The following is a 17,291-nucleotide window of genomic DNA, read 5'->3' as shown; positions in this document are numbered from 1 at the left end:
AGGGCTAACAAATAGTGTTACCTAAGTATAAATGATAAATAATCTAGCATTACATAGAGTTCATAATTACCACAAAATCAAATAAAGGAATCAAAATGTGATGTTGTAATCTTGCAAATGCAAAACTGTATAATCTCACAAATCACAAACTTTTGCAAAGTTGGCATACAACTTTATCTCAAAGTATTCTCATGATTAAATCGGCTGATAAACATGGCACACTGATGCCACCACAAGGTCAAACATAGCTTTGAGATCTGATACAAAAGTCATATAAAACCTTTCAAAGTTATTATGTGCAACATTTTCTACAAGGAAAACTAACCTAGAAGAGCCTAAAACAGCATTACAGTTATCTGGTGAACTGTCCTTCAAGACAAAGACGTTTTTTCACATAATGAAGATGCATATTCAATATAATTTCATATACTGAACTTAGGCATGAACAGAAATGTAAGAAGCTCTATTTATGGTGGCCAACCCCATAAATACCGTGCAATCCATTTTGTACGCCAGGTTCACCCCACTAGTGACTGCTATGGCAAGACAATCAAACAAGTTAAACTAGCCAGAAATAAAAGACTACTACAATCTCACATTACATCCTCATTCCACCCTCTCTCTCTCATGGTGTCCCTCAAGGCTCTGTCTTAGGACATCTAATTTTCTCTCTGAACACTTTTGACCTGGGTCATGGCGTCCTGTACCACAATATGCTGAAATCTACCAATCTGATCAAGAATTTACCTCTCTGCTGTCCACAATCCTAGTGTCTATCAATTACATCTGTTTTCTTCTCATGACACTTTCTAAAACTCAACAAAACTAAATGTAACATCTTTTCCTCATCTCAACTCCTCTAACAGAATGACTCCACACTCTTCCCTCTCTCACTATTCTGCAGACCTGGTGTAACTTTGCCTTTGTTCTATCATTCATAACATACATCTAAGCCCTTATCACTTTGAAACACAAAAACATTTCTCGAATCTGCCTTTTCTCAACCCTGCGTTAACTACAATGATAATACAAGCCTTCATCATTTCCTGCGTGGAATACTGCAACATCCTTTTTTTGGCCTCCCCTCTAACATTCTCTCACCACTCCAATTTATTCTTAAATATATTGTGCAATCGATCAACCTCTCCTCTCACTAACATTCTGCCTCTCCCTACTGTCAATTCCTTCTAACTACCCAGAAAACTCATTATAAAATACTGTTAATTAAATACAAGCCCATCCATAATCGTCACCCCCATATAACTTCAAACTAATCACCTGCTATCGCCCCACATATACCGTGGGGAAAAAAAAACTTTTTAGTCAGCTACCAATTGTGCAAGGTCTCCCACATAAACAAAATGAGAGAGGCCTGTAATTGACATCATAGGTAGACCACAACTATGAGTGACAAATGAGAAAATAAATCCAGAAAATCACCTTCTCTGATTTGGCAAGATTTTGTTTGCAAATCATGGTGGAAAACAATTATTTAGTCATCTAAAAACATGCAAGATTTCTGGTTCTCACAGACCTGTAACTTTTTATTTAAGAGGCTCCTCTGTCCTCCACTCATTACTTGTAGTAATGGCACCTGTTTGAACTTTTTATCAGTATAAAAAACACCTGTCCACAACCTCAAACAGTCACACTACATTTTCACTGTGGTGAAGACCAAAGAGCTGTTGAAGGAAACCAGAAACAAAATTGTAGCCCTGCACCAGGCTGGGAAGGCTGAAGCTGCAATATGCAAGCAGCTTGGTGTGATGAAATCAACTGTGGGAGCGATAATAACAAAATAGAAGACATACAAGACTACTGATAATCTCCTTTGATCTGGGGCTCCACGCAAGATCTCACCCCGTGGGGTCAAAATTATCACAAGAACGGTGAGCAAAAATCCTAGAACCACATGGGGGGACCTTGTGAATGACCTGCATTGAACTGGGACCATCGTAACAAAGGCTAACATCAGTAACACACTATGCCACAAGGGACTCAGATCCTGCAGTACCAGACGTGTTCCCTTGCTTAAGCCAGTACATGTCCGGGCCTGTCTGAAGTTTGCGAGAGAGCATTTGGATTATCCAGAAGAGTATTGGGAGAATATCATATGGTCTGATGAAACAAAAGTAGAACCGTTTGGTAGAAACACAATTCGTCATGTTTGAAGGAGACAGAATGCTGAGTTGCATGCAAACAGCACCATATCTACTGTGAAGCATGGGGGTGGCAACATCAGGCTTTGGGGCTGTTTCTCTGCAAAGGCACCAGGACGACTGATCCGTGTACATGAAAGAATGAATGGGGCAATGTATTGTGAAATTTTGAGTGCAAACCTTCTTCCATCATCAAGGACATTGAAGATGAAACGTTGCTGGGTCTTTTAGCATGATAATGATCCCAAGCACACCACTAGAGCAATGAAGGAGTGGCTTCGTAAGAAGCATCTAAAGGTCCTGGAGTCCTAGCCAGTCTCCAGATCTGAACCCCATAGAAAACCTTTGGAGGGCGGTGAAAGGCCGTGTTGCCCAGCGATGGGCCCAAAACATCACTGTTCTAGAGGAGATTTGCATGGAGGAATGGGCCGACATACCACCAACACTATGTGCCAACCTTATGAAGACTTACAGAAAACATTTGACCTCAACAAAATATTGAGATTAACTTTTGTTATTGACAAAATACTTATTTTACAACATAATTTGCAAAAAAAAATCTTGCCAAATCAGACAAGGTGATTTTTTGGATTTCTTTTTTCATTTTGTCTCCCATAGTTGTGGTCTACCTATGATGTCAATTGCAGGTCTCTCTCATCTTTTTAAGTGGGAGAACTTGTAAAATTGGTGGCTGACTAAATACTTTTTTTCCCCACTGTAATCTCCGATTCTCAGAATATTTTCTTGTTCACTCCTCCCTTGTATATTCATTACACAACTGTCTCCAATATTTCTCACGCGCATCCCCCATACTCTGGCATTCACTTTTCAGCATATCATATTGTGTACCTTGATTGAAGCCTCCAGATGCAACCTGAAAACCCATCTCTTTAGAAAAGCCTATGATCTGATGTAACTCTGTTGCCACTTCATTACTATCAGAGCTGATCCAACCTCTTAACCTAATGTTTCTTTCCACAATACCTTGTAAATTAAAAATCTACAAGGCAAGGTTCTCTGCCACTCTGTACTTGTTCTATCATAGATAGTTCATGTTTATTGTACTTGCTCGTATTTCATATATGTATTTTATGTATGAAAATCCTCCTTTTGTTGTACAGCACCTTAGAATTAGTGGTACTTTAAAATAAATAGCCTTATTCCCCAATAACAAAAAATTAAAACAATAAAAACAAATAGCATTGGATTCTTAACTTTCTGAATTAACTCATAAGGATTCATGTATACAAAATAATATGCTTCAAATCCAATATGCTACAGTGTCTCAATAGTACCAGAAGCTATACAGTATATGGGAACTGAAAGACAAAGAAGGATTTGGTTCTTAAGTTGTCTTGTCTATTATGTCATACTGGAAGATCCCTTGTTACAAATCTTCCTTAATGTTATCTATTACTTTGAGAATATATAATCAGTCTCTATGTTAAAGGTAATCTGTCAACAGGCTCTTGCTATATAATCTGATAGTAGCATAATATAGGTCAAAATAGCCTGATTTTGGTGATGTATTACTTACTGGACTTGCTTTGTGTAGTTTGATATAACTAAGAGCTAATTCTTCTGAACTGTGGATAACCCAGTCCACACCCCTGACTTATAGCTTCCTACGTACACTGTGAATAGTCAGCAAGCTGCCAATCAGTGGTGGGGGTGGGGTTACAGATGACCTTGATTGTCTGGTATGTGAGATATAGGGGTGCTTCACACACAGCGAGCTTGCTGCCGAGATCGCTGCTGAGTCACGCTTTTTGTGACGCAGCAGTGACCTCATTAGCGATCTCGCTGTGTGTGACACTGAGCAGCGATCTGGCCCGTGCTGCGAGATCGCTGCTCGTTACACACAGCCCTGGTTCGTTTTCTTCAAAGGCGCTCTCCCACTGTGACACACAGATCGCTGTGTGTGACAGCGAGAGAGCAACAAATGAAGCGAGCAGGGAGCAGGAGCCGGCGTCTGACAGCTGAGGTAAGCTGTAACCAAGATAAACATCGGGTAACCAAGGTGGTTACCCGATATTTACCTTAGTTACCAGCCTCCGCAGCTCTCACGCTGCCTGTGCTGCCGGCTCCGGCTCTCTGCACATGTAGCTGCTGTACACATTGGGTTAATTAACCCGATGTGTACTGTAGCTAGGAGAGCAAGGAGCCAGCGCTAAGCAGTGTGCACGGCTCCCTGCTCTCTGCACATGTAGCTGCATTACACATCGGGTTAATTAACCCGATGTGTACTGTAGCTAGGAGAGCAAGGAAGCGGTGTGCGCTGGTAACTAATGTAAACATCGGGTAACCATACCCGATGTTTATCTTAGTTACCAGTGTCCGCAGCTTCCAGACGCCGGCTCCGTACAAGCGCAGCGTCGCTTGCACGTCGCTGCTGGCTGGGGGCTGGTCACTGGTGAGATCTGCCTGTTTGACAGCTCACCAGCGACCATGTAGCGATGCAGCAGCGATCCTGACCAGGTCAGATCGCTGGTCGGATCGCTGCTGCATCGCTAAAGTGTGAAGGTACCCATAGTCCTGTAGTGTTAATCTACTGCTAAAATATTGATTGTATTGAAACTACAACACACAACCTAACCAGTGACACATCCCTATAATCAAGCTCTTGTGCCCTATATTATGAAACTCTCAGAATTAAAAGCAAACATCTGTTAACAGATTCCCTTTAAGTTTTAAATCATAGAGTATAAGAGATATTACAGACTGCTTAAAAAAAGTCAAGAATTGAGGATTTGATGTCACCATCTGAAACATCACTATGTCTTTACTATGATACTGCTCTTTAAATCAACAATCAAGAGATTCATGTCTACAGTGTTTTATAAAGAAAAGGGTCTGAAGTCTCTGCTTTTCTAATGATGTCCATCAAAGTATTTTGTGAATTCAAGTTTGCTTCAGGTGTTATATATAATTGCCTTCTTACTGTTGCTACCTTTTCCTAGGATCCCTTTCTTTAGGATCCCATCACCTCCACAGCATATCTTAGATAGCAGTTGGCAATTAGCTTGTTTACCCAACAGCTACATCTTCTGAGCCCTTCACCTCCCCATACACATGACCATGTGGTCATCCATTTTCCATGAGGAAAGGAAAATAAGCTGCTTATCTCCAGGGGATTTGAATACAGACTTCTCAATCCTTATTTCCTCCAACATTCTCTGTCAAGAAGCCTCTACACAATGGGTGGTTGGACAATTTCCTCAAAATTGGCAATTTTGGTTGACTTTAATAGACTGCATAGGACAATGAAGAGTAATATAAGTAACTAAGCAGCTATCAAAATTTTGTTAACACTAACACTTTAGTACTTGCCACAAAACATAAAATAACTAAATTTGAGCTTCCTGAAAACAGCAGAAGTATAATCTTTACCATATATTTTAGAATCATTTCGGTCTTCTAAGACACCACAACAGTGCTGAATGTTTAAAAGTAGATAAAATACCTCTAAGAACCTCAATCCCAACTGAAACAGACAAGTTCGTCCATCTCCTTTTCCCTATTTTGTTGGGTAGGATAATACTTGTGCTCTACATAGTTTGCTGTAATCCTATCATGGTGCTGTAAGAGCTCGTGAAATCATTAAACCACCTACAGAACAGAAGAAGCAAAGTTTTCCAGCAAGGTTACATGCACAAGGTCAACTGTTTTAATCTATTTTGTTTCTTGCCAAGTCAATAGAGGAAAACATATACCAAAATACTCAATTTCTATGTAAATGCACTGTTACACTACACACAAAAGCTTTATGACTGAACAAGACAGATCATCTTCTATTTCCTCCTGGCCTTTTAATAGCAAATGTGCATTACACCTGCCTTTCTTCTGAGAGGGAATTAAGCAGAATGGAAGACAGATAAAAGGAAACCAGTATAAACCTGAAGGCAAACTATTCTGATGAAGTAAGAAGATCAAATATAAGAGATGTGCGTTCATTTCAATGGAAAATACAATAAAACAACATTCTACAATTCTTGAATAATCGCAACGTTCCATTTTAGTTTACCTATAAATCAAACCACCCTAAAATCAGACAGGTCAAAGATCACCTTTCGGAGTATTTGTCTTCAGAACCATACCATCTTTCTTTTTGGATCTCCATTCTAGGGCTTAAAATGGTATTCTAGCAAAAAAAAAAACTTTATTGGGCTACTGTAGTAGTCATCAACTCACAATTTGTAGGTGTATAGGGGATCAATAGACTCAAATGTGAACATAGAAGTAGTAGTAGTCATCAACCAATTTTGCGGCTTGACTCCCTACTTTTGCTTGGCTTCAGGGTGGCAAAAGGGAGTCCAGGACTTTGATTAGTATTTCAGATAGATCAGCCCCCACATCCAAGTATTACGGCATATACTATAATTATACCATAAATATGTGTCACTCAAACACCCTTTTTGTTAAGATTGTACGTTGTAGTTATAGATCTAGGTATGACTCCTTAATGCAGATAATAAGATAGTGATTTATCCACAATGTATTAATAATAGAACTTGTAAACACTGTACAGGACGAAGTGTGTAATTTTAAGTGACCATTTATTTGATCTGTTTAGAAACATGACATAAAACAACCAAATTGTAAAAAAAAAAAATATTAGGCACTGGGTCAATATATTATAAAAAAAAAGATTAGCCAAGTATCTGTGTTAGTTTGCTTTGGGTACTTAAGTTTCTTCCCAAAAAGCAAAGGCATGCATCATAATCTGTGAGCTCATTTAAGAACGTGAACCTAGTAGGGAGCCAGATCCATGACAATGTATCCAAATCTCAGCAGAGGTGCAAACCTTTCAGTTAGTTTTCTTCTAAGAATGCTCAATTTGTCATGCAAAATGATAACCAAAATACAGCTCTACTAAAATAATTTATAAGCTCAGTTTTTACTCAAGTAAAAAAGTAAACCCAGACTATAATAAATTATAATGAATTTAATAAATCAAAATAATAATTTTAAAGTTTACAAAAATCAAAACTCCAATATAAACTAACGTGAATAAGGCAGTACAGTAATAATGTAAACCTAATGGTTATAAAACAAACATTATTAGTTCTTTCTAAAAAAAAAAAACATGAGAAAACACCAGAGGCAATATATGTGGATGGATTTCAAAACACACTTATCCCTCTTAGAAGTCAGGGTATAAAATCTGTCCAAGAGCTGCAAAGAAGCCAATGGAATTTTCCACTCTTGAACATGATCTGCTGCTTCAAACCATATCTGCTACAGAGCTGGCTCCTACTCGTAGAAGTATCAGTGACAGAACTGGTCTCTCAAAAGTGAAAAGAAATCCAGTTTTTGCTTCTAAGGTATCACCAGTATTTCTGTTGAGGACTATTTTGAAAACATTAAGTTACATAACTTCCCTGCCAAAAAAAAAACTATTTACCCTTTACTTATTAATTAGTGTTTCTTAATAACTAGACAGTAGAATGGCCTACAATAATGCTACATGTTAAAATAGTTAAAGGTAATGTGTTATCTGAAAGTGACCCACTGTTTAAATCAGGTTTTTGTGTTAAATATACATATATTTTTTAAAGTGGCATTCTTTTTTTCATATCACATCTTTTTTAAAAATAAAAAGCTAAAATCTTCCAATTTTCACATTGGCCATTGGATTCTCTTTAGACTCTAATTTCCTGTTTCAGGAAACAACACATGTCCACAGCCACAAGGAACTGACTCAGACACTGTGTTTTGTATGAAACATCTAATGAGTTTTGCAATGGTCATTGTGAAGGGAGGAGGAACAGGGTGAGCTGTAACATAGCTTATTGATGGATCCTGTTACGGTTGCTGCGAGCACTGGAGACTAAGTCGAGATTTCCTGCTACTGCACATGTGCAAGTGATGGAGACTAAGTCCAGATTTCTTGCTACTGCACATGTGCGAGCGCTGGAGACTAAGTCCAGATTTCTTGCTACTGCACATGTGCGAGCGCCGGAGACTAAGTCCTATCTTGGAGCCATTGCACATGTGCGGGTGACATCATCGCTGACATGAGGTCACATGTCTCTGACACCTTCTATGCCGATTGGTCGCTGGTCATGTGCTTGTGATGCCTTGCTCGGTGATAGGCCAGCATGATGTCACTCCTGTCGTTCTGGCAGCGGATTGGCTCTGGTGTCCTCCATCTTGGATGAGGCACAGAGTCTATATAAGACCCTGACACACGCCGCATGGCGCTCAGTCCTCTTGGTTCATGCATAAGAGTAGACGCTCTGTGCGCGTTCCTCTAGGCATTCCTCTGTCTATGCTAGGTGAGCGCTACCGGCAGGGTAGCGTTCTTATACCTTACAGCTTCGGCTGCTGTCCGTATCCTTACCTCTTAGGGGAGCGGACATAGGCAGGTGCCTGAGGCACATGGTCTGGCTGGGCCTTGTGGTTCGACTCGTAGGTGGACGTTGCCGCTAGGGTAACGTTCCTTATACTGCGACTAGCAGTTGTTCGTATCCTCGCACACTAGGGGAGCGAACAGAGGTAGGAGCTTTGTGCGGCTTACGCTGCTGTTCGTCTCTTTTGCACCACTAGAAGAGCGGACCTAGGCAGGTGCCATATCTAGTGGTTCGTGTCCTCGCACACTAGTGGAGCGAACGCAGGTAGGAGCTTTGTGCGGCTTACGCTGCTGTTCGTCTCTTTTGCACCACTAGAAGAGCGGACCTAGGTAGGTGCCATTTCGCACACATTGCCTTTGTCTCTGTGATTATTAACAGAGATCATTCCACACACCCTGCAAGTAAGGGAGGAATTGCTTTACTTTCTTATTATATCCTTCTGTGAGTTAACAGAGGTATTGCACTCTGCCATAGTCTGCAGCAGAGTCTTTGCACGGTGGACCCTGACTGTCTGATACTCCTTTAGGTTATTATCAGACAGCCCCCCGTAACATTAGGACTGAGCCAAGGGTCTGGCAGTTATGGCAGAATATCAGCAGTTACACCGTTACATACAAGTACTTGAGTCACGGCTCAAGATTATAGAGGATAAACCTCAGACCATGGTGACATCTGCACATGATCCTCGACTTGCTCTGCCAAACAGATATTCTGGCGATGCCAGATCATGTCGTGGTTTCATTAGTCAGTGTCAGATACACCTAGAGGTCAACTCTTCTCGCTTCTCTACGGAGAGGTCCAGAGTAAGCTTTATCATCTCCTTACTTCAGGACAAAGCCTTAGAATGGGCGACTCCCCTATGGGAGCGCTCTGATGTGGTTACTCTGACACATCAAGACTTTCTTGATGCTCTTAAGGCGGTATTCATGGGCCCGCAGGTTACCCATGATGCGGCTCTGAGACTGTTAGATCTATCTCAGGGTTCGTTATCCACTAGTTCTTATGCCATTGCTTTTAGAACTCTGGTGGCAGAACTAGATTGGCCAGAGAAGGTGTTGATTCCTATCTTCTGGAGAGGGTTGGCAGGCTATGTCAAGGATGCTCTTGCTACTCGTGAGGTCCCTGCTTCTCTGGAGGACTTGATCACAGTAGCAACGAGGATCGATGTACGCCATAAGGAACGTAGACTCGAGGTCTCTTCCTCACGCCCTAAGCATCGGGCTATTCCAGTTGTTGAGGGTCCACTACCATCTTCCTCAGCATCTGAAACATCTCCCACTCCTATGGAGTTAGGTCATACGTCTTCCAGACTACGCAAGTCTGGTCCTCCTATATGTTACGTATGTCGTCAGGCTGGGCACTATGCCAACAAGTGTCCTAGTCGTCAGGGAAACTCCCTGGCCTAGTAACCATTAGAGGGGGGTTACTGGAGACGTCTTCTGCACCCTCTAAGTGTTGTATCCCAGGTCAGCTCTCGTTATCTGAGAATACATGGCCTATTATGGCTTTTGTGGATTCCGGAGCTGACGGGACTTTTGTGTCCTCAGGATTTGTAAAGGGACACAATATTTCCTCTATCATGTTAGAGGCGCCTATTCCTGTCCGTGTTGTTAATGGAACTATGTTGTCTGACTCCATTACATTGAGGACAGTTCCCTTGTGCCTTTCCCTGTCTCAGGGTCACATAGAGGCGATTTCTTTTCTTGTTTTGCCTGAGGGTATAGACAACGTCCTTCTGGGTCTCCCATGGCTTCGGACTCATGCTCCTCACATTGACTGGGAGTCTGACAGCATTATTAGTTGGGGTTCGAAATGTCAGTCCCGATGTCTTCCCTTACCACCTAAGGTCATTGCGGTTGCATCTACCGATCTCTCTCCCATACCTACACCCTATCTGGATTTCGCTGACGTGTTCTCCAAACAGGGTGCTGAGGTTCTTCCACCCCATAGGCCGTATGACTGTGCCATAGACCTTATCCCAGGTTCGGTTCCACCTAAAGGCAGGGTTTACCCCCTGTCGATACCTGAGTCGGAGGCCATGTCGACCTATATAAGAGAGAGTTTAGAGAAGGGGTTCATTCGTAAGTCTGTCTCTCCCGCGGGAGCTGGGTTTTTCTTTGTTCGGAAGAAAGAGGGTGATTTGCGTCCCTGCATAGATTACAGGGGTCTCAACGCAATCACAATAAAGAACAAATACCCATTACCTTTAATTTCGGAGCTCTTTGACAGACTGAGAGGAGCTCAAGTTTTTACGAAGTTGGATCTGCGGGGTGCGTATAACTTGGTACGAATTCGAAAGGGTGACGAATGGAAGACCGCTTTTAACACCCGAGACGGTCACTATGAATACCTCGTCATGCCTTTTGGGTTATGTAATGCACCCGCAGTATTTCAGGACTTCGTAAACGATGTGTTCAGGGATTTACTGTTATCCTCAGTAGTGGTGTATCTGGACGACATCCTGATTTTTTCTCCTGATCTGGAGACTCATCGTCAGGATGTCATTCGTGTCCTTTCCCGTTTAAGGGAGCACTCATTGTTTGCTAAACTCGAGAAATGTGTATTCGAGCAGTCCTCATTGCCTTTTTTGGGTTACATTATCTCACAAGAGGGCCTGGCTATGGATCCTGCGAAGCTCTCTGCTGTCCTGCAATGGTCCGAACCTCATTCCTTGAAGGCGGTGCAACGCTTCTTAGGATTCATAAATTATTACAGGCAGTTCATACCCCATTTTTCTACTTTGGTGGCCCCTTTGGTGGCCTTGACTAAGAAAGGTGCTAATCCCAAAGCCTGGTCTACTGAGACATCTCAGGCTTTTGAGGCAGTAAAAAGACACTTTTCAACTGCTCCCGTTCTTCAAAGACCCGATGAGAGTAAGCCCTTCCTCTTAGAGGTTGATGCCTCTTCAGTGGGTGCTGGTGCGGTCTTGTATCAAAAGAACGGTGCAGGTAGAAAAAGGCCGTGTTTCTTCTTTGCGAAGACCTTTTCACCGGCAGAGAGAAACTATACCATTGGGGATAGGGAACTGCTCGCCTTGAGATTAGCCTTGGAGGAGTGGCGTCACTTGCTGGAAGGAGCGAAACATCCTTTCCAGGTCTATACAGACCATAAGAATCTGACGTACTTACAAACCGCTCAGCGTCTGAATCCTCGCCAAGCCCGCTGGTCCTTGTTTTTCTCCCGCTTTCACTTCTCCATCAACTATCTGTCTGGGAGTAAGAATAACAAGGCAGACGCCCTGTCTCGCTCTATGCTTTCTACCCAGGAAGAGATTGATGAACCTCGTCTTATCCTTCCCTCCAGGGTTTTTCATACGCTCTCCCCTGTGACGTTAGACCAAATCCCACCGGGCAAGACCTTTGTTCCGCCTGATCGACAGAATGATATACTGTCATGGGCCCACACCTCAAAGGTGGGTGGGCATTTTGGTATTAGGCGGACACGAGAGTTACTGGAGAGGTGGTATTGGTGGCCACACTTAGCCAGCCACGTCAAGAGATATGTCGGTTCCTGCTACTCGTGTGCTCGCAACCGTCCATCACGGCAGAGACCGGCTGGGCTCTTGCAACCTTTACCAGTGCCAGATAGACCATGGGAGGTGGAAGGCATGGACTTTGTGGGTGATCTTCCATGTTCACAGGGACATAGATTTGTGTGGGTCATTACGGACCATTTCTCCCGGATGGTTCATCTCGTACCGTTATCGAGAATCCCATCTTCCAGGGTACTAGCCAAACTATTCCTCAAGCATGTCTTTAGGCTTCACGGGATGCCAGATCGTATCATTTGTGATAGAGGCCCGCAATTTACTTCCCGTTTCTGGCGAGATCTTTGTAGCCTTCTGCAAATTGAGTTGAATCTCTCTTCGGCATACCATCCGGAGACCAATGGTTTGGTTGAGCGTACCAATCAATCTATGATTATATACCTTCGACACTTTGTTGCTGAGAACCACGATAACTGGTCCTCCCTCCTACCCTGGGCAGAATTTGCCCTTAACAATTCGCTGGCTGAGGCCACTGGGCAGACACCATTTGTACTCAATAATGGGCAACACCCTAGGGTACCGGTACCGTTTCCCGCTGCTGCACCTCCTCCTCTTGTGGCCGACTGGGCAACTAATGCCAGAGAGGTTTGGGATCGGACTCAAGAGTCGATCCAAGCAGCTAAGGACCGTATGAAGACGGTGTCCGATCGGTTTCGTCGCCCGGCTCCTGTCTTTTCTCCAGGGGACTTTGTGTGGCTCTCTGCAAAACACGTGAGACTTAGAGTGAGCTCTGTCAAATTTGCTCCTCGCTTCCTGGGTCCTTATGAGGTTCTTCGACAGGTAAATCCTGTAGTCTACCAATTGAAGTTACCCGTCCATCTTAGGATTCATGACAAATTCCATGTCTCACTGCTAAAGTCGGCTATTTTACCTCACGCTCGTGAAGTGCACTCTCCTGCCTCTGATTCCTCTCGCTCTAGCTATGAGGTACGAGCCATAGTTGGTTCTAAGATGGTTAGAGGGCGCAGGTTCTTCTTGATAGATTGGGAGGGTTAAGGCCCGGAACATCGCTCTTGGGAGCCTGAGGAGGCTGTCCATGGTCCCGACTTAGTTGCCAATTACCTGCGTCGCCGGGAGGGGGGCCCTTGAGGGGGAGGTACTGTTACGGTTGCTGCGAGCACTGGAGACTAAGTCCAGATTTCCTGCTACTGCACATGTGCGAGCGCTGGAGACTAAGTCCAGATTTCTTGCTACTGCACATGTGCGAGCGCTGGAGACTAAGTCCAGATTTCTTGCTACTGCACATGTGCGAGCGCCGGAGACTAAGTCCTATCTTGGAGCCATTGCACATGTGCGGGTGACATCATCGCTGACACGAGGTCACATGTCTCTGACACCTTCTATGCCGATTGGTCGCTGGTCATGTGCTTGTGATGCCTTGCTCGGTGATAGGCCAGCATGATGTCACTCCTGTCGTTCTGGCAGCGGATTGGCTCTGGTGTCCTCCATCTTGGATGAGGCACAGAGTCTATATAAGACCCTGACACACGCCGCATGGCGCTCAGTCCTCTTGGTTCATGCATAAGAGTAGACGCTCTGTGCGCGTTCCTCTAGGCATTCCTCTGTCTATGCTAGGTGAGCGCTACCGGCAGGGTAGCGTTCTTATACCTTACAGCTTCGGCTGCTGTCCGTATCCTTACCTCTTAGGGGAGCGGACATAGGCAGGTGCCTGAGGCACATGGTCTGGCTGGGCCTTGTGGTTCGACTCGTAGGTGGACGTTGCCGCTAGGGTAACGTTCCTTATACTGCGACTAGTAGTTGTTCGTATCCTCGCACACTAGGGGAGCGAACAGAGGTAGGAGCTTTGTGCGGCTTACGCTGCTGTTCGTCTCTTTTGCACCACTAGAAGAGCGGACCTAGGCAGGTGCCATATCTAGTGGTTCGTGTCCTCGCACACTAGTGGAGCGAACGCAGGTAGGAGCTTTGTGCGGCTTACGCTGCTGTTCGTCTCTTTTGCACCACTAGAAGAGCGGACCTAGGTAGGTGCCATTTCGCACACATTGCCTTTGTCTCTGTGATTATTAACAGAGATCATTCCACACACCCTCCAAGTAAGGGAGGAATTGCTTTACTTTCTTATTATATCCTTCTGTGAGTTAACAGAGGTATTGCACTCTGCCATAGTCTGCAGCAGAGTCTTTGCACGGTGGACCCTGACTGTCTGATACTCCTTTAGGTTATTATCAGACAGCCCCCCCGTAAAAGATCCTGTGTTATCAGCAGAGGTGTCATCAGACATTGTTAATATGCCTCTGATGAAAAAGAAACTACTGTAAACTTTTCCAGGAGAACAGGAAGTATCAGGCTAAGTTCACACAGGGCATCTTTTGCTGTGTTTTTGCTGCTTTTTTGTGGTCACAAAGATGCACCAAAATGCATACATTTCCTTCTCCCAGGAAAGTCTATGAGATTTTGATTTTGCTGTCCACACTGGGCATCTTTTGTTGGCTGCGTTTTTCAAGATGCAGCCAAAATGCAGCATGTCAATTCTTTTTGCGTTTTTACCACGTTTTTGAGCCCTCCAGTCAATAGATTTGATTTAAAAAACGCATTGGGTAAAATGCGATAAAAACACATTGCGTTTTTGCCGCAGTGCGTTTTTGATGCATTTTATATGTACTCGAGATGCACTGACAAAAAAGATGGCGTGTATGAACATAGCCTAAAGGCCGCTTTACACGCAAAGACATCGCTAACGCGATGTTGTTTGGGGTCTCGGAATTCATGACGCACATCCGTTCTCGTTAGCGATGTCATTGCATGTGACACGTACGAGCGACCGCTAACGATCAAAAATACTCACCTTATCGTTGACACACTGTCCATTTCCCAAATATCGTTGCAGGTTGTTCGTCGTTCCTGCGGCAGCACACATCACTATGTGTGACACAGCAGGAACGAGGAACATCATCTTACCTGCGGCCGCCCGCAATAAGGAAGGAAGGAGGTGGGCGGGATGTTTGTCCCACTCATCTCCGCCCCTCCGCTTCTATTGGGCGGCCGTTTAGTGACGTCGCTGTGACGCCGAACGAACGAACCTTAGAAAGGAGGCGGTTCGCCGGTCACAGCGACGTCACTAGGCAGGTAAGTAGTGTGACGGGTCCGAACAATGTTTTGCGTCACCGGCAGTGATTTGCCCGTGACGCACAACCGACGGGGGCGTATAAAGTGCCCTTAAGTCTCATAAAGCCTCAGCGACCAGTATGAAAACTGTAAGATTTCTAATTTTGTTTTTTGATATGATATCCACATGATATAATAACATGATACACCATGATATGAAATAAAAGACAATGCAATGCTTTAAAAAAAATAAAATACATCAACATAAAACCTGATTTAAACAATAAGTCATTTTCTGACCACAGATTCTCTTTGAAGATAAACATACTTGTAGGCTTATGAAACGCAGCCGGATGTCTCACAACAAGCCATAGGCAGCTCTTACACAGTATTGTTCCTTTTCTATGAGAAAAAGAAGGATCATTTACACTTCTCAGAGATTTTACAACATACTGAATATGCCCTATAGAAAATGATGAGTAAAAATGATGCCTTGGCCACCTACGCTGCCTGAATATTGGGATAAGCGTACTCAGCTTTATTTGTCATAAAAATTGATTCTAGCATCTGACAGCTGGCCATATAAATCTGATACTTGGCATCCCAATTCCACCATTATAATGCACTTCTGTCCAGTTGGAGTATTAAGCTATGTGCGCACGTTGCGTTTTTTCCGCGAAACAGCTGCATATTGAACTGCAGCGTTATTGCATGCGTTCAGCTTCCCCAGCAAAGTCTATAAGAAAGCCGAAAAATCAATGCACAAAATCGCTGCGGAAAAAAAAGCAGCATGTCACTTCTTTTGTGTGTTGTAGCTGCATTCTCCACCCATTGAAATCAATGATGTGGGTCAAAACACAACCAAAATGCACTTGGACTGCATTTTTGTTGCGTACCGCATGCTTTTTTGACAAGCAAAACGCAGGTCTTTTCAGTCTGTCAATGTCGGTCAATTTCTGTCTGTGGATGTCGGTGAATCTCCCTCTGTCTGTTGGTCGGTCTCTTTCTCTGTCAGTTGGTCGCTCTGTCTCTCTCTCTGTGTCGGTCTCTCTGTCTGTCACTCTCTCTGTCAGTTGGTCAGTCTCTCCCTCTCTCTCATACTCACCGATCCCCGATTACCGGCGCGACGCTGCACGGCTGTCACACTGCTCCGGCAGCTTTTCCTCTTTTGAAAATTCCGGCCACTCATTATTCAATCTGGTATTCCCTGCTTTCCCCGCCCACCGGCGCCTATGATTAGTTGCAGTCAGACACGCCCCCAGGCTGAGTGACAGCTGTCTCACTGCAACCAATCACAGCTGCAGGTGGACGGGTCTATATCGTGCAGTAAAATATATAAATAAATAATTAAAAAAAACGACAAGCAGTCCCCCCCCCATTTTAATACCAGCCAGGGTAAAGCCACACGGCTGAAGGCTGGTATTCTCAGGATGGGAAGCACCATGTTATGGGGAGCCCCCCAGCCTAAAAATATCAGCCAGGAGCCACCCGGAATTGCCGCATCCATTAGATGCAACAGTCCCGGGACTTTACCCGGTTCATCCCGAATTGCACTGGTGCGGTGGCAATCGGGGTAATAAGGGGTTAATCATGGCAGGCGTCTCCCCGAGATACCTTCCATGATTAACCTGTAAGTTAAAGAAAATAAACACACACAGCAAAAAAACACCCTCTTTCACCACTTTATTAAAATCCTCAAATACCCCTCCAGGTCCAACGTAATCCACAGAGGTCCCGCCACGCATCCAGCTCTGCTACAAGAAGCTGACAAGAGCAGCAGTAGAACACCGCCGCTCCTGTCAGATCCATGCAGCAACTGAAGTGAATCGCGCTGTCAGCGGGGATGTCACTGAGGTAATGCCAGTGTGTGTGTGCGGTGATAATGGGTGCGGTAGTGCCTGCGTGTGCGGGGATGATGGGTGTGGTAGTGATGGGGTGTGTGCGGGAATGATGAGGGCTGTAGTGTTGGGATGTGTGTGGTGAAGATGAGGGCTGTAGTGTCGGGATGTGTGCGGTGAAGATGAGGGCTGTAGTGTCGGGATGTGTGCGGTGATGTAGGCGGTAATGTCGGGGTGTGTGCGGGGATGATGAGGGCTGTAGTGTCAGGATGTGTGCGGTGAAGATGAGGGCTGTAGTGTTGGGGTGTGTGCGGGGATGATGAGGGCTGTA

General features: G+C 44.2%; 1 protein-coding gene across 2 annotated transcripts in view; it reads right to left on the bottom strand.

The window, feature by feature from the left end:
• The window catches only part of ZNF462 (zinc finger protein 462), a 137,953-nt gene that overhangs the window by 87,995 nt on the left and 32,667 nt on the right, over positions 1-17,291 (bottom strand). The window lies entirely within an intron of this gene.

This window comes from Anomaloglossus baeobatrachus, chromosome 1, assembly GCF_048569485.1.
Source record: "Anomaloglossus baeobatrachus isolate aAnoBae1 chromosome 1, aAnoBae1.hap1, whole genome shotgun sequence".
Taxonomy (NCBI): domain Eukaryota; kingdom Metazoa; phylum Chordata; class Amphibia; order Anura; family Aromobatidae; genus Anomaloglossus; species Anomaloglossus baeobatrachus.
This window is presented reverse-complemented; position numbering and strand designations above follow the sequence as displayed.